At 35.4% G+C, this 27,828-nt stretch overlaps 1 long non-coding RNA gene across 1 annotated transcript in view; it reads right to left on the bottom strand.

Moving 5' to 3' along the window:
• The window catches only part of LOC138711856 (uncharacterized), a 30,501-nt gene extending 3,573 nt beyond the window's left edge, over nt 1-26,928 (bottom strand). The window contains exons 1-2 of the long non-coding RNA XR_011335503.1: nt 26,769-26,928; nt 13,394-13,485 (exon numbers count right to left, since the gene is read on the bottom strand). This is a non-coding gene — a long non-coding RNA (uncharacterized lncRNA). The remainder of the gene's footprint in view (nt 1-13,393; nt 13,486-26,768) is intronic.
• Between the last annotated feature and the right edge of the window lie 900 nt (nt 26,929-27,828).

Genomic DNA, 27,828 nt, shown 5'->3' with positions numbered 1-27,828 from the left:
CAGAGAGGGTTTGGAATTGAAAGAGTTACATCAGCTTCTTGTCTATAAGGATGGTGTGATTATGTAAGGAAAAAATCCAAAAAGGATTAGGGAAAACACAGAAATTTTACTTGAAGCAAGTAAAGCGGTAGGTTTGGTAGTAAATCCCAAAAAGACAAAGTATGTGATTATGTCTCGTGACCAGAATATTGCACGGAATGGAGATATAAAAATTGGAGATTTATTCTTCGAAAGGGCAGAAAAATGCAAATATCTTTTAGCAACAGTAACAAACATAAATAACACTCGAGAGGACATTAAATGCAGAATAAATATGGGAAATGTTTGTTATTATTCGGTTGAGAAGCCTTTGTTATGTAGTCAGCTGTGAAAAAATCTGGAAGTTAGAATTTATGAAACATTTATATTACCGGTTGCTCTGTATGGTTCTGAAACTTGGACTCTCACTTTGAGAGAGTAACAGAGATTAAAGATGTTTGAAATAAGGTTATTAGGAAAATATTTGGGGCTAAGAGGGATGAAGTTACAGGAGAATGGTGAAAGTTACACAACGCATTGTATTCTTCATCTGACGTATTTATGAACATTATTAAATACATAATTAACCTATAACTTATTTTTTTAATTTAAAATGGTTGTATTAATCTGGAAGCATTGTCTAATCAATACACCGAATTTCAAAGAAAATTAATTTCGTTTAAATCCAGACGTTTGAGATGGCCCGGGCATGTAGCACGTATGGACGAATTCAGAAATGCATGTAGAGTGTTATTTTGGTGGCCGGAGGGAAATAGAACTTTGGGGAGGACGAGACGTTGATGGGAGGATATATTAAAATCGATTTGAGGAAAATGGAATATGATGATAGAGACTGGACTGATCTTGCATAGGATAGGGACCGATGACGAGCTTATGTGAGGGCGGCAATGAACCTCCGGGTTCCTTAGAACACTTTTGTAAGTAAGTAAGTAATAATATTTAATGTCAGAAAAATATAATAAAATAAATTGTACAAAATTCTAGTAGACCTACTCCTCTGAAATGGAGTGTTCTCTTGCTCAAAGGAGGGTTTGATACATAATAAATTTATATGTATAAATTACAATAAAATAAAATCTAAAATTTAATTTATTCATAACAAATCGCTTACACACATTTTTAAGTATAGTTTGTGTCCTGTTTAACCTGTGTCACTATGTTTGAAATTATATTATGTCTTCATGTCTTGCGTGTCAAAATCGTTAAAGTGGATAAGTATATAGTAAAATACAAAAGGACTTCGACTGATAGTCGTGATGGTGATGGTGATATCGAATCGGCAGCGTGTAGCAGTAAAAGCGATCCCTCTTCGGCAGCTTGTGACAATGAAATCCCTGTTACTATTTCTGGTAGTTCCACGAAAAATAATACCGGTACTGAAAGTGGCAGCCGCAGAGGCAGGACTTTTCAAAAACATTAGGTAAGAACATATGTACATGGATTCAGTAGGACGAAAAAGATGACAGAGTTTAGGGTAGAGTGGGATAATTTCGATACCGGTACAATTCTGATAAATTTAAGGATTTTCCCGCTTTCTCTCTTGAACTTGTTGGTAACACTGTTTTCAGAACGTCATATTATACATGGTGCCTTTGTGTGTTCGCTGTCCAGTTTTTGTGTTCTTGTGGCTGAAACTTGAGGATATACATACAAGCTTTTAAATAGCTGTAAGGTAACTATTTGTCTGTCTAGTTTTATGCTGATATAAGAAATGATGTTTTTAATGTAAGTGTTGTCGTTCTTCTTTGTTGCTTTAAAATTAAAGTCTGTGATTCAGAAGACAGTTAGACATGTTAGTTATTATTGAGAAGCGTTGGTGCTGCCATCTCTTGGATTCCTGAGATTAACATGGCCCCTTGGTTTGAACTGGCAACGGTACAATTTCGATAAGCTTCTTTAGTACAACTTCGATATAAGAGTACAATTTCGATAAGTATTTTCTTTCAATTAACCTCTCATTTTCTTTACACCGTCTCTTTGACTAACGATTACATCCTCTAACTTTATTTCCACATGTATAAGTTTCGATCCCCCACTATCTATTTTTGAGGAATTGTAGGTCTGAAAGGAAACTACTGACAAGGTTATGGTAGGAAAATGTAAATTTGTTTACAGAGACGGACCAAGCCAGTATTATTATTTACAAATGTCATGTAAACAGAACCTAAATAAAATCTATTCGCGCTAGGATGAAAATGATATGAACCAGGCAGTATCAAGTATAATGGAAGGACATCTGTCAATTCTTGCAGCATCTCAACATTATAATGTACCATTTTCAACATTGCATGGGAAAGTGAAAGTGAGGAAGGAGATAGCAGCAGGTCTGAATTCTGTGGTAAAGAAGATTCGTCATCTGTCGATTCTGTCGCTGGAAACGAAGCTTTGGTGGAGAGACTGCTATGTCTTGAAGAAAGAGGTTTAGGAAAAACAGCACTACAAGTGAGGCGGGCTGCTTTTCAGCTTGCAGAAGCCTTAGGAATTAAAGATAACTGGAATTCTGAAGACAAAGTTGCAAGCTTTTCTAAAACGTAATTCAGATTTAAGCTTGCGGAAACCTGAAGGTCCTTCTCGTGCAAGGGCTGAGAGTCTCTGCATAGAGGAAGTAGATCACTATTTCAGTATTCTAAAACAAGTACTGAATGACTACAAGCTTTTTGATAAAGCCCACTGCATTTACAACATGGACAAGTCCGGCTTCCTCTTGAACAACATACCATTGAAGATAGTAAGTCAGAAAGGAAATCATGACGTTGTTTCACTTACAAATGTTGAACCTGGCCAAAATGTAACACTAGTGGTATGTTGTAATGCAGCTGGAGCATATATTCCTCCCATGGTGATTTTTAAAGGTGTTAGGAACAATATCATGTACAAAGATGATTTACCCCCTGGATCAGTCGTTGAAATGAGCGACTCGGGTTATAAAATTAAGTTCTCTTCATCAGCTGCCTTAATCACTTTACTAAGTTCGAGCCTGATAACAATATTCTCATAATCCTTGACAATCATGGTAGTCACACCAGTGTAAGGGCTTTGGACTTTTTAAAAATGAACAACATAGAACTCCTTGAACCGCCTCCACATACTACGCATGTCCTCCAGCCCTTGGATAGGACATTGTTCAAATCACTGAAGAGTGCGTACCATAAGAAGGCTATTGGATGGATGCATCAGAACCCAAACGAAACTATAACAAAGGTTTTGTAAAATATTCATGGCTGCGTGGAATTTAACAGCATCTGTGGGATCTGCTTTGAAAGGATTCGCTTGGACAGGAATAGTACCGTTCTCTGACAGCATTGTTCCTGAAGAAAAATTCTCTCCCTCACTGTTGTTCAAACCGTCATCATCAACAGATAGGCCAACAATTTCTGCCCAAGCTTCACAAAGTACTTCTGGTTCCACTATGCTGTTCAAACCATCAACTTTCACAACCATTACTCCCATCAAAACTTCACCAAGCACTCCAAGTTTTGCAAAAGATATGCAGTTACCCAAGAAGTAGCGCATCAAGTTATGCCATCACCTAAGAAAACTATTTCCATAGGGACTGCAAGACTTCTTACCAGCGAAGAAAACATGGAGCAGATCAAATGCAAAAAGATTTGGTCGAAGAGAAGAATCAGGAAACCGATTCTGAGAAGAAGATAAAGAAACGAAAGAAGGTATTGATCAAGAATATCAGGGATAAGTCACCAGTTAGAGAAGATAACTGTGGATTTTGCTCTTTAAATATTACAGTCCTATATCTATTGCAAAAGGTAGCTGGATTTGCTGTCAAATGTGCAATGTGTGGTGTCATGAAGTGTGTGTGAATACAAATGTAAAGAAACAATTTATTTGTGGAAAATGCCTATTATAGCTTATTACCAACTGTGTGTGAATGCAAATGGAAAACAACAATTTATTTGTATAAAATGCCTATGATGGACTTATTATCAACTTGTATCAAAACTGTACCACCTTCTATCAGAATTGTACCCACAGAGGTACATTTTCGATAATTTCCACGAAAATTTTCAAAATGCTATCTAGTTAAATAAAATGGCAACTTTCTTTGGGTTATTATTTTGTAAGTTCAATAAATGTCACACTGTTCTTCTGACTATAGATATACGCGTTTCATTCATTATTTTGGAATTTAAAACCAGTTTTACACAAAACTATCGGAATTGTGCCACCTTACCCTATTGTTTTTGTGTAGGTCTATGTGTGAAAAAAACAAGAGATTGCCTCCAAAAACTGTTACTGCGAACAAGGATTCCTATAATGCATTCGTTAAATACGGCTTTAAGAACTGGTCCGTTGCTCAAAAAGAATTCAAATCTCATGAAAAAAGTAATTTGCATATGTGTTCACTTAGTACAAATAATTCTACGAAAAAAAGGAGTAAATATTCTGTCATCAATTAGTGATTCTAAAGCAAAAGACATGCAGGCCGCTACTATTTGTTTAAGGAAAAGATTTACTTCAATATTTTTCTTGGTTTGCCAAGGATTGGCCTTACGTGGTCATGTTGATGTGTCTTCTAATTTTGTCAATCTCCTCAAATTACGTTCCGAGGATGTACCCGAACTGAAGCTATGGCTTAATCAGACTAGTTACAGGTGGATGTCTCATGACATAATTAATGAAATTATAACATTGATAAGCATGTTTCTTCAGAGAATTTTGATTCAACAAATAATAGAATATAATTTATATGCATTAATGTTGGACAAGGCATTCGATATATCAATTAGAGACCAGATGTCTGTTTGTTTTCGTACTGTTGACCAAAATTTTACTGTTCATGAGTTGTTTTGTGGCTTTATGAGATCCCATTAACTGATTCAGATACCCTGTTTAAATCTGTGAAGGATATATTATTAAGATATTCTATTTCTGTGAACAATTGTCGCAGGCAATGCTATGACGGCTATTTATATTCACTGCTTGGCTCATTCCCTAAATTTAGTTGTTCAAGACTCATTTAATAACATTCCTAAATTAAGAGATATTATGTCAATTCACAAAGATTTGATTTCATTTATTCGTGGTTCACCCAAGAGGCTAGGAAAATTCGGAGATCTTAAACAATTGCTTTCAGATTCTCATGACATTGAAGCAGGTCAAGGTTTAAGACAGTTCTGTTCAACGAGATGGTGCATGCGTGTTGTGTCTCTGTTGTGCATAGATAATAATTATTAAGTTCTTTTGCAATTTCTTAATGATACGCAAGATGAAAGAAATGATGCTGGTGCAAAAGCTAAAGGATTTCTAAAATGTCTGCAAAAATTTGAAACTCTATTTCATATCAAGATGCTAATTTTTGTATTCCAAAGAATAGAAAAACTTAATGCAGTACTTCAAATGTTTCATTGACTTTTCGCCTTGCTCGTAATTTTGTAGATGCTCGTTTGTCTTCAATAGAAGGAGCCAGAAATACAGATACATTTTTATCACTTTGGGAACATGCTAAAGAGTGTGCACTGCAATTAAGTCTCCCAAATGTTTCACGCCCTAGAAAATTTCCATTAAAATTAGGAGGTGGTGACAAGCGTAATTCATCGGATATTCAAGAAAAATTGCGAATTTTATATTTTGAGGTAGTGGATCAAACAGTAAGCAGCTTTAAAAGCAGCTTTCCGCCCGAAACAATGTCACACCTTGTCAAAATAGAACAGTTTTTATTAGGCAAAGAAGATAGTAGTTACGTTACTTCTTTCTACGGCAACGATTTCGACAGTGTAAGACTGACTCTTCATAGAGATATTTTGTTGGATGTGGTAAAACAACATAATGTTACACTAGATAGCTTTGAAAGTATAGTGCAATACTTGAGTAGGACAGAGGATGACAAGTGTGTAGCTCTGAATAACATGATACCAAAATATGTAAAATTATTGAGACTTCTTTTAACGATACCTGTATCCACGTGTACTGCAGAACTTTCGTTTTCTGCCCTTCGAAGACTGAAAACTTACATCATGAACCAAGACCGGTTAAATCATGTAGCATTATTGAACATCCATTCCGATCTCGCAAGGGAATTGATCCTGGAACCTCTAATCAACGAATTCATCAGCGAAACAACTGTCAGGAGGAGCACGTTCCAGTCTCTCCCTATTGAGATGAGTGATCATGTATTTTAAGTTAATTTTGTAGAATTTACATTTACTATAATTATATAGGGGGTAATTAAGAGTTTTAAAGTGTAACATGATGAGCATACCCCAAGATTTTCAAAAGTCGGCGCCTATGTATTAAACTATTTTTTCTCTTAATCATTTTTCAACGTCTGTGTCGCACGTTTTAAAGGAGAATACGCTAAACATGGACAAAATTGTAATTATATTGTCAAATGGCTGAATCTGAGAGTGGTAAATATAAAGAAAACGTCATCTTCAGGCCCAAAGAGAAACTAAAAAACCGTCCAAAACTTGTTGTCATGAGCTTCAAGGCTATTCATCTTCCTCAAAAAGAAATTGTAGTAAAGAATGCATAGTGTCGAAGCAAAATAAGAAAGACTTTAAGAAAGTGATGTCATATTTGAAAATCCAGAACAAACAAAGGATTTAATGAAAATGTCGTTAGAGACTGCTGCAATTTCAATAGAATTTTATACTTGTTACTACTCTAATTACCGGTACTTCATGTTCCATGATTTTTGGTGTTCGTTTATTCACTTTGTATTTATATGTATGTTTATTATTTATTTAACGTAATAATAATTATAAAACTAACACAACAAAAATGTACAATACTATGGAATTTTACGAAGATTTCTCATCGATTTCTAAGGTATCATAATATGTGTATACATTTGTCACTACTTAAATCATTTTGTAATCTTATTTCATGAAAATAATAATGTCAATTTAAAGCACAATAAAATGTTGCATCATGGCCAAAAATAGAGAACAAATTGAAAAATAAAGAAAAAATGAAATAATATGGAAACAATAGTTGAAAATCAATAAAACTAATTAAGGGTGCAATAAAAATAATTAAACGTGCATTAAAAATAATTTATTATGTTATCCATTTTCTCTACGAATATTTAAAATGCCTGCAGTTCCTAACCAGCAATATTATCAAAATTATTTTTCCATCATAATTATAATTCTATGCTGCCTGAAGTTGTCCGGAAATAAAGACTTGTATTGCAACAAGTATAATTCCTGTAATAAAAGTTTATGTACAGGGACATCATTTTATTTTTACTAACATTTTTAATATTAAACTGGCTATATCTTTGGATCAAGATTGAGATCCGCAAACACCGTTTGCTATCCCCTTCCACGACTGGAGTTCGATGATACTGGCGTAAAATACGAACATATCACTTTACTAGGTATAGGAGGGAAGAAAAGTAGTTCATCCATTTACGTAAACTAGGAAATATCAAGCTTTTGATTTTGATAATTTTCATTAGGTTTTTGTTTAATCAAAACACAGTACAGTATTAACAATGAGTGTTTTTATTCACGAACTGAGCTGTCCATGCGGACGTATTCATTATGCAATGTATATTATAATGTCTACAGCACGTTAGCGTACACTATGGAGAATGAAGTTAAATTGAAATATAATCATAATATGGATATTTGAACACATTTTTGAAAATGGTGACCGTTCATTTCAATACAGACTTCAGTTCTAAAGTACATATTATCGCACTGTAGACTATTGTACGTAATTCCAATTACCAGTTTCGTACTTCGTATCAGTAACTCATGTTGAAATAATTCTATACCTAGTCTATAAAAGAGTACGTTACATACTGTAAATTCAATCTTCATTCAATCTTCATTAAGATAAAATTACTCAGACATGCTACCTTCTGTTCGTTCAAGTGGTTATATTGCGAGGTCGTAGAAAGAGAGGAAATCACGTGACAGTTAATTACTAAACGAGGCCCTTTTATTTAAGTTATTTTAAACAATTGTATGGGTATAATATTACGTAGACGTCCAATTCCTAACAGAAGTTAATGTTGTCAGAAAAGAGCCTGGACAGCCCAACCACTAGGCTTTACAGAAAGGCGAATAGAAGCAGGTGAGGGAAACCGGGATGGGACGTAGGCAAATGGATGACAGTATCTGTGCCAAAATTATTCAATATCGAAAGCTTTTTCGTCACTTGAAAACGCGAACATATTTTTGGAACGTACTGTTTACTCTGAACGTAAAGCTACTATGACTGTATATGCGGTCTTGGATCTCTGTGGAGGAGGGTTGAACTTCATTAATAGAAGGGGTGGGAGTGAAGTACATTAAAAACTCAGGTACAATAAAAATTGAAGTAAAAATAAAATTATGTCCCTGTATTAGAATTAAAAGCGTTATTCCTGTAAAGTTAATTAAACTGTATCGAACTTTTAAAAACGCTTCCAATTGATCTGACTCTCTAGAAGTCAGGTTCGGATTGTAAGAGTAGCGGTATATGATATGGTGACACAGGGTTATCTAAATTCAATACTCGAATTTCTAGGGACGATACGAGAGACCAAAACAATATTTTTTGTTCAATGACCATTGATGGGAAACTAATTATTAAACGACAAACAAGAAATTGTATTGCACTGTAAGGAATAAAGAATACAGAGAGTCAGCAGCTGCAAACATCCGAAGGATGAGGTCTACATAAGATTCAATTGGGGTCTCGTACACCAGGATCTTAAAGTGTCCCCACACAGAAAAGTGGCCTCGCTGGACACACTGGATGATCTGCTCGTTCTCCCGACCTCATCTCACTTCACTTTTGTGGATTTTGAAATTGTGTGGAAATTTGCTAATTTTAGGGAATCAAAAGGCAATGAACTAACATAAATTGATTACAAAAATACTATCAAATTATGTGATGCCCTATGTCGCTGAAGATGCACTTATTATATTCGCATTTGGATTAATTTCGAAAAAACTTGGGTGCTAGAAGTGATGGGCAGTGAGAGTTGAATAGCAACTATCTGGTGTTACTGTGAAGGTTGCTTTGTCAGTGATAAGGCAACCTTCTCATTCAAGGGCAGTAAAACTGCAAGAAATCCTCATTCTGTGCAATATTTAAAAAGAACGGAGCACATCTAGTCATAACATAACCCAGAACCAATTGATAAACATTAATGTCATATTCGTGATCAACGGCCGAAATTTTGTGAAGTTCGATTGCTTTAATCTCTGAAACATTTTCAGTATTGACCAATTGAAATTAATTATTGTCAAATGAAGTGTAATTCCGTGATGGTGAGTCCCCGGTGCAAATTAAATCTATTTAAGAATTAGGATTATCTGAATTATTTCCAAACTTAATTCTTTCTTCTATCAAATTTTTCTAAATAAACTGGCTTGATTATAAAAAAAATTCCCTGCAAATATTATGTGCATCAATTTGTTCAATACTGCATGCTTAGTGCAATTTGGCTTTGTAATTGACCGGAATATTCTGCAAGCTGTAAATTTTACGAAAATGATAAATACTAATTTATTCTTCGGGATATTTGTTTCTACACAGATTTTAAGCTGGGTATATGTAGAATTTCGAAGGCCGAAAAAATTCCATTCTTACAGCGCATTTAAATTTAACTTTGTTAAAATTCGGATGTAAAATTATATGCTTGAAATTGTTGCGTTCGTATGACAGATACGTTTTTTATATGAAGTGTGTTTTGTGGAATTCTTAATAACTTAATGGTGAAAGAAATTATTAGGATTCTTATTGCATTTCAAACTGATCCTTTTCGTAATGAGTGCCCCTTGCCATCAGAGGAAACCGATAGGACTTACAATGTTAGTGTTACAAGATATATGAATGTCGCGTGTTTTTTTTATTTTCAATTTGTTATTTTACTACGCTTCTTCAACTGCTTCGATTATGTAGCGTCTGAATGAGGTGAAGGTGATAATGCAAGCGAAAATATTTCAGAACACAGCGTCGAATGTTACCAAGAATTTTTTCTTAATGGGTTGAGGGGAAAGCTCCGGAAAAACTCAACCTGGTAACTTGAACCAGGGCCCGCTCCTTTCACAGTCAGACCTGCTAACTGTTATTTCACAACGGTGGACATGTAGAGTATCTATATAAATATTGTTGGATTTGCCATTAATTATGCATCAAGTGGGGAATTTGTAAAAGAAGATAATGTAAACATTAGGATGTAGATCCAATAAATGGTACGTCTAGTCGTACTGAGGCATTTCATTTTAATGAATGATCGTGAATGAAAAGTTTAATTCATGCTGCCCTTAGCCGTTTGTATATATCGGATAGAGAATCGTCTCCAAGACTGAATGAAAACGAAATATCATGCATGGTTCGTGGTGATTAAAAGCATGAAAAGATTAATTCATTTATAGTGTTCTGCTCAAGGGCACGACTTCCACTACAAACCCTGCATTCTCCAGTCTTTCCTATTTTCTGCCTTTCTCTTAGTCTGCGCATATGATTCATATATCTTAATGTAGTCTATCATCTGATATCTTCTTCTGCCCAGAACACTTCTCCGGGTCACCAATTCTTCCAGTGCATTCTTCAGAAGTCAATTTTTTCTTAACCAGTGATCCACAGCCTCTTTTCCTCCTTTTCCTCTTCAGCATCATTCTTTCTTTTCCCACCCTTTCCAACACAGCTTCGTTTCTCATCCTGTCTGTCCATTTCACACCCACCATCCTTCTCCATTTCCACGTTTCAAATGCTTCTAGTCGCTTCTCCTCACTTCCCCGTAATGTCCATGTTCCTACCCCATATAATGCTGAACTCCATACAAAGAACACTTCACTATCCTCTTCTTTAGTTCTTTCTCCAGAGGTCCGCAGAAGATGCTTATTCGAGAAATATATTAAGGCGTAAATGATTCATATACCTAACTATGGGAGTGACACCTGCCTCCCTGTCTTAAGACAATAGCTAGTGAACCTGTCTGGTGTCTTCGCCGTAACCTAGAATGATACCGATCAAAGCTTGAAATGAGCGGGTTGGGGCACGGGCTTCCGTATACAGGTTCCTAGCCACTCGAGCAATGAATTCCTCTATGGTAGGCCAGTTTAGCTCATCCTGGAAATTCTCACTCGAGGCAACTCGCGGGAAATATGTTATGATGCGAATCACCATGTTATGGATAACTTGGAGTTTACGGAGATGGGTGAACCCCATTCAGTTGGGGCAAAGGTTATGACAGAGCGAATCAGGGCCTTATACATGGTAAGTCCTACCCACAGATTGTCAGGAGTTAAGGCCGCCAGAATGGAATGAAACTTTCAACCCATTGACCTTACGAAGAAGGGATTGGATATGATCTAGGAAGGTGAGATGAGAGTCCATAATGACCCCTAAGTATTTAATTTGGTTCATCCACGGCATTGCTTATCCAAAAAGTGTGGGTGGTGGTGGTATGTCTTCGAGCATCACTCTTAAGCTGCGGTTTCTTTACGGCGATCGTCGCCGGGCGATTTTCTCCCGGAGTTGCTAGTATTTAAAATGAATGCACACGGTTTCTTTATTGCGATGATCGCCAACTTAGATCGTTGGGTCCACACCTGTGGAGTAACGGTCTGTGCGTCTGGTTGCGAAACCAGGTGGCCCGGGTTCGAATCCCGGTCGGGGCAAGTTACCTGGTTGAGGTTTTTCCGGGGTTTTCTCTCAACCCAATGCGAGCAAATGCTGGGTAACTTTCGGTGCTGGACCCCTGATTGAATTCACTGGCATTATCACCTTCATATCATTCAGACGCTAAATAACCTAGATGTTAATACAGCGTCGTAAAATAACCCAATAAAATAAAAAAAAAAACAAAATATATCATTGGACGCGACGCAGATCGCTGAAGGTTGCTTCTGAAGCAAATTCAGAACGCACATCGCAGCAAATATGTTCAATAATCGATATTTAGAGAAGGTCATGTAGAAATACTGAGTCGAATTATGGTAACAAAACAAATGAGAATTGACAGCGATGCACGTTGATAAAGAAACCACTTCCTGACTATCATCGCCAGCGTTTATAATCGTCGGCGATGATCGCCGTAATCAAAACCGTAGCTTTAGTGTAAAAGTATGGCCTGACATTTATCTACATGAACCTTGATTCTCTAGTCATGGAACCACCACGGCTGGAGGTGATCTAAGATCGACTGCAATATACGGGACTCTAACCTGTAGGTTTTTCCCATCGCCAAGAGGGCAGTGTCGTCTGCATAGATATACAGATAACTACTTCTTCCGTAGATATAGCGAAACGGTAGGTCATTAATGAATATATTGAAAAGTATGGGACCGATAATTGATCCGTGAGGATCTTCTGCTCGTAAATCACGACGGATGGAAAACATAGTGCCTATTCTAGTCACGAATCTACGGCCTCGGAGGTAATCTGATGTTAGGCGTATCATTCCATCTGGGATTTCCATGCGCAATAACTTAATCAGGAGCCCCTCATGCCAAAACTTGTAGAATGCTCGCTCAATGTTCAAGTAAGCTACGACACGCTTCGTGCTCATACCCCAGGTAATGTCCTGGGTAGCAACAACTCTAATAGACCACGGCACTTTACTCCAGAGGACATCGATCCCAATGACTTATTGATACACTATTTCATGGCGGAATTTTAACAATTAAGTCGGCAACACTGGTCGACAGTGTACACTGGTATTCAAAAATATCTGATCTAGATTTTTCTGATCGTGTAATCAAATTTTCTAACCACGGGATTAGTCAGAATCAAAGATATAAAAAATTGACAAACTTGAAATAGATCAGCTAGTTCTCAATAGTTACATAATTATTAGGAGAAATAAAAAAGTGTTGTGGAAAATCATGACGTCGATTAAGTATAAATTTTTCCGTAATTATTATGAGCGGTTTCCCGCTAAACCTAGAGCTTTTACAATCATTAGTGGGAAATTAAATTTTGAATTATATAATGCGGATATATTTACGCGATGTTGGCGACACTGAATATTTTATTCACCATCTATTTGTAGAAGTAATAACCAAAGAAGTCACACTTACACGAACAATTTATAGATCACTATCGGTTAGTAGGGGTCAGTATGTTTGAACGCCAGAGTACTGGTTTTTGCGATAACAAACCTTAGAAAGAGTGGAACAATTTCAAGGGAAAAATGCTTCCGAGGCCGAGCATAGAACCCGGGACCTTTGGCTAAACGCGCCAAGGCTGTATCAATTGAGCTATTCAGAGCCTTGACGCGTTTAGCCAAAGGTTCCGGGGTTCGATGCCCGGCCCCGAAAGAATTTTTCCCTTGACATTATTCAATTCAGCTTCATAGGGAGCTAATCCTGAAAGCTAGATTTGCTTAGAAAAAGTTGGCCGATGACATACCACAGAAATTCGAATATTAATACATAATTATACTTACGAATTCTGGAAATCCAGTAGAAATCGATGATTGATTCCCTTGAGATGTCGTAGGCGTACCTGTAGTCGCTGATTCTACTCCATGGTCTCCGACTATTAACATAGAAATGAGATAACTATATATTATAGCAGAAAATACTATTATTTCAAGTGACACATACAGTATTTTCATCACGTTGAGCCGAGCTTGACGCATCAGTCAATCATCTAGTAGACCATCTCGCCGACAGAGTGCATTTCATTAATGTATCGCCAATAGCGCCATCTTTTCTTCCTAGCTCCTTACCAAAATTCCTATTGGCCGGCTAGGGTTTGAAGCAGACGAGAGAGAGAATCGAGTTTTCTTGTTTACGATCATTAGGAAAGCCTTTCACTTGGGAACTCATCATCGACACGTAAGGTTATTTTGGGAACTAGTGGAACATCAGGATTAGTGGTATTTTAAAGATCTTTCGGGACGTCGTTGACGACGTACAAGGTTCAATGGTATCTATTCATTGACCAGTTAACTTAAAATTATGAACTTAAATGTTGGTGCTTTTAAGATCATTTGGGCAGTCGTCATATGAAAGTTAATCGGAAATTCGTCATTGCGTTGAGAGTTCAATATAGTAACTCATTCTTATGTAGTCAGGAGGATTTGCTGATTTGTTATTGTGTTGTGGTATTGATTTAGGAATTCGTCTGGTTTGTCAGAGATATCCGTAAGTTGACTTACGAAGTTTCCGGTCGAAAGTAATTTTGCTTACTCGGACTATTGTTCAGCAAAAGGTTAATTTATGGAAGGGATTGCGATTTTATATTAATCATATTGAATAGCGACATTTGACTTTATATTTATTTGACAGCTGTAATATTTGTTACATTTCTTACGATAGGTTTGTGGAATTCATGCTAAGGCAATTTGTTACAGATTACTTAGCAGCTCGCGTGAGAGTAGATTGCATGAAGTGGGAGATCATTATTCCAGGCGTATTGGTATATTGTGGTTTGTTCAGATTATGCGAAGTAGCCTCGTGGTTTATTGATACGATAAATTGTGAGATTGGGCGAAGTGGCTTCGCGTTTGATTTTGCGTGCGTATAGGACGCGCGAAGGTTATATACCTATATGGTATTGGGATTTAATGATACTTTCCAGAATAGTTATGATCAGAGTGAACTATTTTATATCGTAATAGAGTATGTAACGCTACAGGAGTCGTATTGGTCTGTCTATTGTTATACTATATTCCTTTCCAAATTGATTACTTGATTATTCTCCATCTCGTATACAACTGGGAGCAATATTGAACTCGGCTTTGTCACTTTATTAGTACGTTAATTCTGAGGTATCGTTGTAACATTCAATATATATATATATATATATATATATATATATATATATATATATCTGATATTACATTTATTTAGTCATACTGCAGAGATTTACATTGTATCCAGATTGCAACTAAATGTTAACTTTATGTTATTATGTGCACATTGAGTGTGTGTGTGTGTGTGATTGTTCTAGCACGGAACATTTTCCGTAAGTTAGTGAGTTCTTATGTTTGAGCGTTCTAGTCAGATTCTAGTCATAACTTTCAAATCTAATTGGGCATTTAATAAGCGTTGTGGAAACTGCTGGACATTGGGGTTAAAGTTTTATATGCTGTTTGAGATGTTGTGACAATGTTCCAGCGGGGAAATATTTTATGTTGCTTGTGAACTTCTCGATTAGACACAGTTATGAATTATGAATTTAGGAATGTATTGGGACATATTATTGAAAGTGTTGAAGGTTCTGGACTTTACTTATGGTTGTATTTCAGTTTAATTTATTATATCACTTTTCTTTTTCATTTAGCCTCATGTTCGTTTCATCAAATTAATTATGTACTTGTTATTTATTATTTGTTAATTATATTTGTTATCATAAATTCACACTATCTATTTTGTTCTAAGTCTTCCACTGCGCATATCCCGATCATCCGATGCACCAGTTTCCATCTGGCGAGTAACATCCCGGTATTCTCGAATTTTTTAGAAGAGTATTGAAGAGGGGGAAGGAAATCAATTATCAACGCCTCAACTTTACGCAAACTTGTATTGCGTTTCATTTCCATAGTACATAAATTAAAAATGTCCCACGCCGTACCGTCGTGGTCTAAGGCATCCTGTCTAGGACTCGCGTTATGGAATGTCCTCTGGTTCAAGTCCTGACAGGAAAGAATTTTCTCATGAAATTTTGGTCAGCGTACGGGACCGATGACATCCCACAATCATGATGAATTTGAGGAGCTACAATAGATAGCAAAATTTAGTTGTGGAAACCAACCGTAATGGCTTGGTGAAACAACGAACTAACCACACCATACCTCCGTTCAAGTAGGATGATCGTCCATCTCTTCTGAGACATTTTGACGTGTGACCAGCGCTCGACTAATCTGTCTTGGTCCTTCATGGGCTTTAGCACCACATATTTGTTTATATAACATAAATGTTGCAGAATGGAGTTAACTCTGTCAGTTGCAAAATATTTAACTGTGTTAAAACGTCTTAACACAATCAAAATAGATCACTGGAAATGTCAGGTGACTTGGTCGTTATGGAAGAATGGAAACCTACGATGATCCGAGATCATCTTTCTTTAGAAAGAAACACACATTGATATAGAGATTAAAATTGTAAACTAATTGACCTAAGATTATCTCGCTCCGAAGGAAAGACACATTGATGTCAAGATTAACACTGAGAGGTAATGAAATATCATAAAATTATATACATAATTACGCAGAACTTGGACTGCGATGGCAAGAATGTTGGAGACTGTATCCGACTGGACTGGACAAGGAAAAATATTCCCAAGAACTGAGGAAGAAGGAGAAGAAGCAATGTGTGTATAAAGCTTCCAAAAATAACACGAGGACTGTCCAGAAAGTGAGATTATCGGGGCCGTTTACAGAAAGAAATCAGAATTTCGTGGAATTATTTATTGGAAAAGATACAGAAATTGTTGAGCTATTTTTAAACATATTCCCCACCAAAATTGAGACAATTGGCATACCGTGGGATCAACAGAGAGGTACAGACGGCTGTCATACACTGGTTCCGATTCCAGGCGGCAGACTTCTATGACACAGGAATACAAAATTGGAATCCAAAGTATGACAATTGTCACGATTCCTGTGAGGAATATGTTGTAAAATGGCTCAACAATTGCTGTATCTTTTCCAATAGGCCTATGTATTTCCATTAAATCATGTTTTCTTTCTGTAAAGACACAGGAAAGACTCGTAAATCAAAATAATTATTTTGTTGCAAATTAAAAATAAATGACGTACAAGTGAGATATATCTCTCTCTCGTCTTACACTTAAATTTTTTGCAACTATTTAACATATTTATTGTCGCATTTCACGCATCTGCAATTTTCAAATGAAGTTGAAGAAAATGCATATCCTCTAGTATTTCTCTGAACGAGTATTTTTAAAATTGCCTTGGGATTACCTTTAAAATCTTGCTCGGCTTTACGAGGATGGATTCGTTATAGATTCGTACACATAGACACGCTTTGGTACATTGTACGCCCTTCATATAACCTATATTAATTATGATTGTCCAAGTGCGAAAGATAGCCTGGGTGGTATTCGTGAATCAGACGCTGTCAAATCTTGAGGAAGCCATATCCCATTTCGCCTCTAGGGACCCGAGCCCTTCATATATCAGCATCGCATATGCGTACTACCTACAAGATTTTATTCAATTTGAAGATGATAGTTGAAATAAGGGAGAGGTTGAGAGTGATGGAGGAATGATGGAGGGAAACGATAGTACCCCGAGAAATCTTCTGTAACATCTGCTTTGTTCAAAACAAATTCTATCACAAACTGACCGGGATCGAAACCTGAACGGAAGACCAGGACGTTCTTGTACTAGAACCACATAAGATGCTTACTTTTAAAATATCATAACAACAATAAAATTGTATATGAAATATCGAAGAGCTGCCTACCTGCTAGATCTTTCTCGCCTTTTCAAGTTCTTTTAAATGCCAGGAACTTCCCGTAACCATTTCAAATGGGAGGGGAGTATATGACCAGCTTCATATAGTATGGTAGGAAATATTGTGTTCCTGTCCAATTGAGTTTATAACTTGGAAAATTGTGGGGTAAACTCGGCTAACTTCGTGACATGGTTAATTTGGTGATATGTTTATTTAAATTTATCACGAATTTAAACCAGCGACAAAAGTAATTCTGATGATATATTATAAATGACAGAAGATTTACTATAACACAGATTCTGTTCACTGCGCTCTTAGAGTGACGTGAGAGAATTTTTTGGAAACTACTTGAAGAGTTGGGAGATCTATAACTTTTAATTTGTGAGTGAATACACCATCCGATATCCTTTGTTAAAAGAAGAGATTTTTGCTGTGTTTTGTGGTCCAAATTGTTTCAAATGGTAAGTACTGACATTGTATACTTCTTAGTGCTAAATGCAAACTTATTAATGCACTGTTTATGTATCAAAGCCTTACCTTGGAAGGTTATTTTTAGTGTTTTTTTCTCATTCCACGATGTCATTCTTTTCCCTTTAAATTTTTTCTATACCATAACAACATTCTCTCGTTGAAGAAATATGAAATGCATGAAACGTAAAATATTTGTGTGTATATTCATAGCATCTCTGATATATTTTGCACATCGTGCATGTTGCAGATAACAGATAATCGCTGAGTCAAGTGTGAAAATAAATACAATGTAAGTTATACCAAAGAGGCAATTGAATGAGTCTAAATCAAAGGAATACTGCCGCACAGGAACCTCGTCTTTTTCTTGGCAAGTTCGACGAGGACCAGAAGAGATCAAAGCAGCACTCAATGAGAATGACATTTCCAGTCTCTCAAGTGAGTTAAAAGGGGTTAACAACGAAACAGCATCATCTTCAGGGTCCACACCTGTGGAGTAACGGTTAGCGAGTCTGGCCGTGAAACCAGGTGGCCCGGGTTCGATTCCCGGTCGGGGCAAGTTACCTGGTTGAGGCTTTTTCCGGGGTTTTCCCTCAACCCAATATGAGCAAATGCTGGGTAACTTTCGGTGCTGGACCCCGGACTCATTTCACCGGCATTATCACCTTCATATCATTCAGACGCTAAATAACCTAAGCTGTTGATAAAGCGTCGTAAAATAACCTACTCGTCTTCAGGAGCCAAACAAAGAAGATCTGTGCATAAAGAAGAGCCAAATGACAAGCCTAATGACTTTTGTGCGGATCTTGCTCAGGACGATAAGCCTGGTAAAAGATGGACTCATAGTGTCAGTTGTGATCCATGATACATATCATGATAAAGAAAAAAACTTTTAATTGTTTGTGTTGTAAGTACGAGCCTGATGGTATTACAAATTTGACTGAATATCCCTAAACATTTTGAATTTAAGGATTATCACGAAAACATCCTTGTACTTTCACGAAATTATACCAGTCCTTCTAGAGTGCTAAATTGTTTTATTTACTTGCATTGCTTGTGTGTAATATTGTACAAATGCTGACGTGTAACTTCCTGAAACATGATAATATACGTACTATAAAAAACACCCATTTTTTTAATGTTAGCCTTATTTTTGCATTAAAAGCTTAGTATTACGAAATCAGCCGAGTCTGTCTTAGAGAAATTAATACGATGTTATCATGTGTGCGAATGTGTTAAAAAGTTTGACGATGAACAAATCCCGATATTCGTGTGATACTGCAAGCTATGTCAGACATTATACTCGTACTAGAAGCTTTCCAGCAGAACAACAGATAGCGAATTCGAAGTTTAAAATTAATTTTTCAATATCCTTGCTTAAATCACGTGTCCTTAATTTGAGATATAAAATCATAATGAAAAGTGCGTGAATTGCATGAATAAATATGGTAGTACATTTGTCATGTGAATAATAATAATAATAATAATAATAATAATAATAATAATAATAGTAATAATAATACTTACTTACAAATTGCTTCTAAGGAACCCCCAGGTTCATTGCCGCACTCACATAAGCCCGCCATCTGCCCCTATCCTGTGCAAGATTAATCCAGTCTCTATCATCATATCCCACCTCCCTCAAATCCATTTTTAATGTTATCCTCCCATCTACGTCCCGGCCTCCCCAAAGGTCTCTTTCCCTTCGGAATTACAACTAACACTCTATATGCATTTCTGGATTCGTCCATACGTGCTACATGTCCTGCCCATCTCAAACTCTGGATTTAATGTTCCTAATTATGTCAAGTGAAGTATACAATGCATGCAATTTTGCGTTGTGTAACTTTCACCATTCTTCTGTAACTTCATCCCTTTCAGCTCAAAATATTTTACTGAAAACCTTATTCTCAAACAACCTTAATCTCTTTTCCTCCCTCAAAGTAAGAGTCCAAGTTTCACAACCATAGAGAACAACCGGTAATATAACTGTTTTATAAATTCTAACTTTCAGAATAATAATAATGATAATAGTAACAATAATAATAATAATAATAATAATAATAATAATAATAATACTAGCAACACTGTTTGTACTTAATATTTTCAACTATTATTCAAACATATGTATTTAATATTATGCACACAAATAAAAAAGAGAATATATTATTATCAGAAATGCACATACACTCCACTCTCTATTAACTTTACATTAAAAACATTAACTTGATCTATACCGATATAATGTATGAATTATTATTATTGTACGAATTATTATGTATTGCATCATACTCAAAATACAGGCCAGTTAAATAGCTACCACCTGAAGAAATAAAATTGCTGAAACTGATTAGGGACAGAAAAAAAATTCAGAATGGATGTCCCGAGCGTGCTGTTGCACACGATAGCGTTTGTGACTCGTATTCTGTAGGTCCCGGATTCAAACCCCGGGACCGGCCAATCTGACAGGGATTTTTCATTGGAAATTTACATACCATGATTGATAATTGCCTCTGTCACCAATATCATGAACATTAATCAAAATATGAAATCAGTTACATGAACACAAGCCATCTACAACACACAACAAAAAATAATAGGAAATAAAATATGGTAACTATGTCTTACTGGTATACGCACAGATCCTAACACGCGATATGACCTCAGATGTTGAAGCGTCTACAACAAAAATTGATGAACGTACACGTACTATTATGTTATAATTAATTTGTATTTGTATTAAAGAATATCTGCTTTAAAAATCGTCGCCGTGCCTGAAAATGCAGCTATGTTCACTCTTTTACGAAAAAGAGTTATGTGCATCGGAAGAAATAGCATGGTCTCTATAATATTATTCATCAAAATTTACCATGCGAGTCCTTTAAGGTCTTGCTTTCGCGTGAGAAAAAAAATCCGATTATGTATGTGGTTAGGGAAGAATTTTTTCCAACTATGTACATGTAACCAGGACTGTGAAGCACATAGCCGATTATGACATTGTTTTGCGTCCTCGCCGTGCACTTAACACCGCTGTGTAGTCAAATGCTTTGCCGCTAGGATGTTGTAATAACAAAAATTACCTAATATCGAGTCTATAAAGTCCGAGCGTTCATTTAGTACTCAAGCGATATCAAATAGGACGCTATCTTTTGAAGAAATAAGGATAACATAAGAGTTTGTTTATTGATTAGGACTTCTCAGATGCCGGTCCCATCACAAGAAGCAACAACATGTATCAACCAATGATGCGTTACCAATTGTAAGTGATATTTTCATATCTACTCCATTTGGAGGAAAAACCAATGTTGTCGTACATGGAGTTGATTGATGACGACAAATAGGTCGGTAATTTTAATTTTAATTAAAAGTAATCTTATAGCTTAAAACTTATTCATTGTGAGTAGTGATGGTAGAAATACATATATATATATATATATATATATATATATATATATATTGATGTTAGTATAAAAATAACTGTTTACATTATCTATGCAGTTGTACCTTAATCCTGCAATATACTCTGGTACTGGTTCTATTCTTAACTCTTCTAGAATATCTGTGTTCTTTTTATGATCCCATTTTGTGTAGCCAGAAGTGCGTCTCATAAATCGTTTTCTTCTACTGAGTCTTCATATTTTCTGGTAGTCCATGGTTCGCTACCATAAGCCAAAATAGGTCGAGATACAATTTTGTAAATATTGATTCTTGTGTGTTTCTCGATTAGAGATGGACTCGTCACTGAGTTTATTGTGCTTAAAGTTTTTACAATTATGGTAATTTAGTTTGGAAGGTCTGTGTCATTTGTGTAACCAAGATAGTTAAATGCATTTACCCTTTCTAATATTTTATTTTGAAGGAATAACTTGCTTGGGACTGGAACTTTTTCTCCGAAGGCTAGAACTTTAGCTTTCTCATCAGAAATTTCCATGTCGCATGTTCTTTAACTTGCGATTTTCGTCATCATTCAAATCATTCAGGCTTCTTCTGGTGAGACTTGAAAGCAATAAGAAAGTCCTCCCAGTTGGTAGGCCAACATATGAACCAAGTCTATTGGTAGGGCTGCTACCTTTCTGACTCTAGACAGGCACAGAGAACAGCATTTCGTCTGTTCTAGATGTTGCAGTTATCCCGCTGATACTCAGGCACCAGAGCCTCGTTAGTGTGAACAAGGTATACAAGCATGAGACCTTAACAGATCATGTGGTCTAACACTAGGCTGGAAGATGATGACGATAAAAATAAATGTAAACAGGAATAATCTTTGCAATACTTGACATTACAATTATTGATGCGTGCAAGAAAGATATATCCAACATAGACTCTGAGTAGTAATTGGATGACGGAATTGTACATCGCAGAGACAGCTTATTAATCTAAAGCTATAGTCAGTTACGGAAAGTAAAAGAAAATAACCCCTAATGCTTTTGCAACTGAAGAAGTTTTCAGCACTGGAAATCATAAGAGTGTAATAGGAAACGTAAATTAAGATGTATCTATTTCGGTACAATTGTACTGAATACATTCATTACTTATTTTTGTTAACTTCATTTCGTTGAAGACTGACAGTATTAATTATCTGATGACTAGGGCCCGGATTCTTATGTAATTACATATTGCATTCCTTTACTTGCAGACTACTGAAAATGAAAAATGTCGGCGATTTATGGTTCTAATATGGTTATAGTTGAGTTTCATTTTACATATTTTTACATATTCTTAGAATTATTACATATTTTACATATTACGTAAACAGTGTAACATTTTTATACATATCTAGGCAATTATTGAGTTTTATTTTCCTTTTATTAAATTCGTTTTATTTTTCAGAGTAAATTATTGAATTTTTTTCATATAGGCCTATACTTGGACATATGTCTTAACATCCCTGTCCCATTACTCCGATTAGAGGACCGCCTTTTGTTCTCACTATAGTACACGATGCTGGTAAAGTGGGAGGGCCCGGAACTGATGTCGTTATGTTTTGTTCACAACTTTAGAAAATACTTCAATTTCTAAAGCTGGCTTAAGAGAATAGTTATTTTATAAATAAAAAAAACAAACATAAAACTAGGGATTCCAACTCTTTGTATGTAAAACACAGTAGTTCGTAGTGCCTCAACACTATATATTTGCCCTAATGCTTTCTCAGAATCTGGGATGGTCAGGTGCGCCGGTCATTTAAGTTTGTTACAAATTGAAAGTAGGCTATTAGGGAGAGGTTGTGTTAAGTATCAGGTAAATCAAAATACTATTATGTGTGCCACAGAAAAATATTTTACTAGGAAATCTCAAGGCACAAGAAAAATAATAAATTTTGGCAGAGAAAAGTTGTATTTTCCAACTACACAATGGGGTGGAAATGGCAAATCACTTTCCCACTTCGACTGACCAGTTAAATTGTGACGACATTTGTGTGAATTTAATGCATTAATAAATAGTGATTAAAAATTATATATTTTATTACTACTACATATTTAATTACATATTTCCCCGATATTTACTATAGTTTTATGTACATATTTCGCACTTTCATATTACATAAAAATCCGGGGCCTACTGATGACATGAAGCTTCTTACATATATTTAATCACAATGGCACCAATAGAAGAATATCGGTGATCTTGAATTACAGAAAACTATTTACAATGTAAGTAGTTAAAAAATAAAAGTTATCATACAATTAAATAATATGGATTTGTACTAAATAATTTTCACTGGCATTACAAAGTCTGAAAAAAAAGAGAATTATTAATAACTCAATTAATTAATAAAATTTCTTCCTTACGTGAATAAGATATTGTAATAAGTTTCTCTCTCACGCAATGTATAGATGGTATGATAGACTTACGACCAATAGTTAGAAGAAGAAAAAACATACAGCGAGAGGATCCAAGCATGAATATGAAGTTTATTTACCAACAGACGTCGGGGTAAAAGTGAGAGTATAGGCTACAGAAATTACTGTTTATCAATTATGGGCCTTAGGAAAATTGTTTTAAATACTCGGGTAAATGTATTGTACCTGATGTCTGATTCAAGCCGTTAATACATTCTTTTAGGCATCACGCACGATATGATGATAGAGACTGGATTAATCTTGCATAGGATAGGGACCGATGGCAGTCTTATGTGAGGGTGGCAATGAACCTGCGTGTTCCTTAATAGCCATTTGTAAGTAAGGCATCACGCACAACACGACTAGGGATGGGGAGACAATACTTTTTGTATTTGAAATTATCTAACTCGCAGCTCTTGTATTTTAATGTAAGTAACGATCGAGGATAGGTAAAATAATAAATAGCTATAGGTTCGATGGATTAGTTGATACATTAATTCATACGATGAGTCTGAGTAAAGAAACAAACTTTTTTATAATACGCGGATGTCTCGAGGAAGTTCATGGCTCTTAGCTAATACAGTGATGTGTTGTTATGAATGTTTCGATTCCCTAAGAATATTTGATATTCGGTCCTTCGTTTCGGAGTTCTTAATTTCGAACTTCGATTTCAGGTTATTCTAGAATGTTCTAATTAATATTATTTTAAAATGTAAATGCGCAATCCACCGCAACGTCATATGAACCAGAATGTTCCACAGGAATAGCTCGAATTCTACTGTCGGTAACCATTCACGGTTCGAATCTCTGAAGATCGTAACAAAAAAAGTGAAACATAGCGAGAGAAGAATTAAATATAAGATGTTCCACATCGACAAGATGTTCGACATCGTCCAACTCCATGCGAGTAGGTATCGATCTCACATGTATTAAATCATTTGGCATGTCACAGTCTGAATCCAACTTTTTTTGGTCTACCCAGGTTTTGACGTTCTCATGACAGTGTTACTAGACGTGACATATTTAAGATATATTGAAATAAAGTAATAAATTGTGTTAAATTTCTGCCCTGTCTGTTCGAATGAAACAAAACGAATACATTATTTTTAAGAGTTTCATATAACTTGCATATTAAGAAAACGATGTTATAGGCACTAGAAGAAGAACAACTGACTCGATAAAACATTATCCAACACTTTACTGGAGGTTGAAAAGGAAAAATAAAACAAATGATTGACATAACCGCTTCATATTACGTGTTTAACATAAAATATGACTAAAATTCCTGACACTCATGTGATATGAATAATTTCGAGGGAAAAATTGTTTCGGGGCCGGGTATCGAACCCGGGACCTTTGGTTAAACGTACTTGGATCGGTGTCTGGTAGAGTTCCCGGGTAGCTCAGTTGGGAGAGCGTTGGTACGTTTAACCAAAGGTCCCGGGTTCGATACCCGGCCCCGGAACAATTTTTCCCTCGAAATTATCAAATCAACTTTACAGGGAGTTATACCTGAAAGCTTGATTTACTCATGTGATATATCAGTGAACATTATACCCATCCCTGATTCCGCCTACGAAACCATTAAATACCTCCCACATGTCTCGATTGTTATTTGGGCTGCCTAACAAAATTGAACTGCTTAAGTCAGACAGTCTACACAAAACAACAATGTGGGCCTACCGAAGAAAACTCTGAAGAAACTGGTATTTAAGCGTCTACGCGTGTTTTCAACGTATAGTCTACGTATACTATGTAGACTACGTAATCGATCAATGAATACATTTCAAAAGTGGATTTATTGAATTATAAGATGCCAAATGCACAAATAAGTACATGATTGAGCAATTCCTTTCCAATTATTTTCACAAAAATATTTTGAACTTGCATGAAATATAAATAAAATAATACTTATATTAATTATACTGTTTACGACAACTTTATACATATTTATCTACAAAGTAACTGAATACCAAGTACTTAAAGCGTTAGCAAAAATGAGTGGAAACAATAATCTGTACTGTTGTGAGTATGAAAAATTTATAGTAGTTTTGATGAGCTATCAAAATCTAGACGTGAACGGATATATTACAAATTATAAAAAAGAAAATACATGTTATACTTGTGCAGAAGCAGCAGGTATTTTCTGAAATTTCGAAGCTAGTGATGAAGTATACCCATGCACCTAAACTTTACTGGGTAAGTGATATTTTTTCAAAACTAATTTTTCAAATATCTCAGTTTCTCATTCAAACTCATGAATACTGCGTATTTATTCTCCGCTCATCTTACCTCACAGGAATTGTTGTATTTTGTTTTCAAATATTTATTTGAGAGCAAAACCCGCCCATCACTGTAATAAATTAAATGAAGATAATAGCAATCAGAGTGTAAATATTAATGGACATTCTTTTCTGCATTCCACATTTCTTGCCAACTTTTGAAACTAATTTGGAGTTTTGAAATTCAATCATTAATGTGATTTGCAATTGAACTGTCTCATTTATGAGAAATTGTAATTAGTGTTCATATTCAACAAGACTAAATGTTATCTTATCAAGAAAACCATAATGAAATATTAATTCTTTGACAGTTGATTTGACTTTCTTAAATCTATTGTTATTTTCAGCAAGAATTTTCATGTGTTGTTAATTTCTTTTAGTTGCAATGCTCAAAATAAATTTCACAAACATAAACATTAGTTTATATTTGTCCACATAGATTAGACAGTCTACATACTCTACATTGTCTACGTGTTGTTTACATGTAGATACAAACCATCGAACTTTACGCGTAGGCGCACACCACTGGTTCTACTAAATCATTTAGACAAAACTAGTATAAAAAATTAATCTCGTTTCGATTCTCGGTTTCAGATATTACTCAATGAAAATTTATCTGTAAGAAAACAATGTAAACAAACAGTAAAGTGGCGTATCTGTGCAAGATAATGACGGAAACAATGTAAACTAAAGTGCCGTATCTTTGCGAAATAATGAAGAAAATAATGTAAACAAACAGCAAAGTGGCGTACCTTTACAAAATAGTGAAGAAAACAATGTAAACAAATAATTGAGTTGCGTACCTGTGCAAATAAAAACTATGTAAGCAAACAGCAAAGCGACGATGGAAGATTTCAACATTGTTGAAAGTTCGTAATGTTCTCTTGTCAGTGTCAGACTAAAATGCTAGTAAAGATACTTGTACCCTCATTTATACACAATTTAAACGCTACGTATTTTGTGCTAGCACAATACAACGATGACTCAGTTGAGAAATCTATTAAATTCGCCTTAGGAAATACATAATATCTTTGAAAAATGTACATGACTTATCTTTACACCTGTCAAGTTGAACTTAAATAGCTTAATTCTTAAATGACGCATGTATTTCTGTAGTCCTACTTACTTATGTAGATTAGAGTACCTGTAATATATCACAGTCACATGTAATTGATCATTTCACTTATAGACGCAACACGGAGTTTAAAAATGTTTTTCACAGTTATCGGTATTTAAGTCTCCAGTTTATATGGATGCTGATCAATAGGACTACATAGATGTATTTACTTAGACATTATTTTTACTCTTCATGTGATACTAATTAAGATTACATTCCTTCAAAATTTTTGGTAAAATGAATTAATTTACTTTGTTTGATTTTACAACAAGACATATTTTCAGCAAACATGTGAAGATTCCAAATATCTCAAATGGATTAATTGAATAATATAACGTATAGCTAACATTTTAAGATACACGGTAAAAAGTGTCATCTATGCAAAGTTGCCAAATCAGAAATATGTGGTAGTGCTGGTGCTGAAAGAAAGAAAAACAATTGTGAACGCTAGTGAAATTTGAAATTATTCTAAGGTAAGCAGTAATGTAACAGATGATAATTCAAAGAAAAAAAGAACCCAAGTGCAAACCCGGGGATACCGAATAGACAATTATCGGTTATTAGTATTTTCATGCTGCGATGAACAGAAAACTTGATGGATGTAAATAATAATAATCATCTTCGTTGGAGCTACACTCCTCTAGAAAATCTTGACCTGTTCAATAATTTTTCGCAATTTCAGTCTAATCCGTGCTGCAGTTCTCCAATTACGTTCCTTAAATCCTAATAATAATAACTCTTTACAC

This window comes from Periplaneta americana, chromosome 13 (genome assembly GCF_040183065.1).
Source record: "Periplaneta americana isolate PAMFEO1 chromosome 13, P.americana_PAMFEO1_priV1, whole genome shotgun sequence".
NCBI classification, from domain to species: domain Eukaryota; kingdom Metazoa; phylum Arthropoda; class Insecta; order Blattodea; family Blattidae; genus Periplaneta; species Periplaneta americana.
This window is presented reverse-complemented; position numbering and strand designations above follow the sequence as displayed.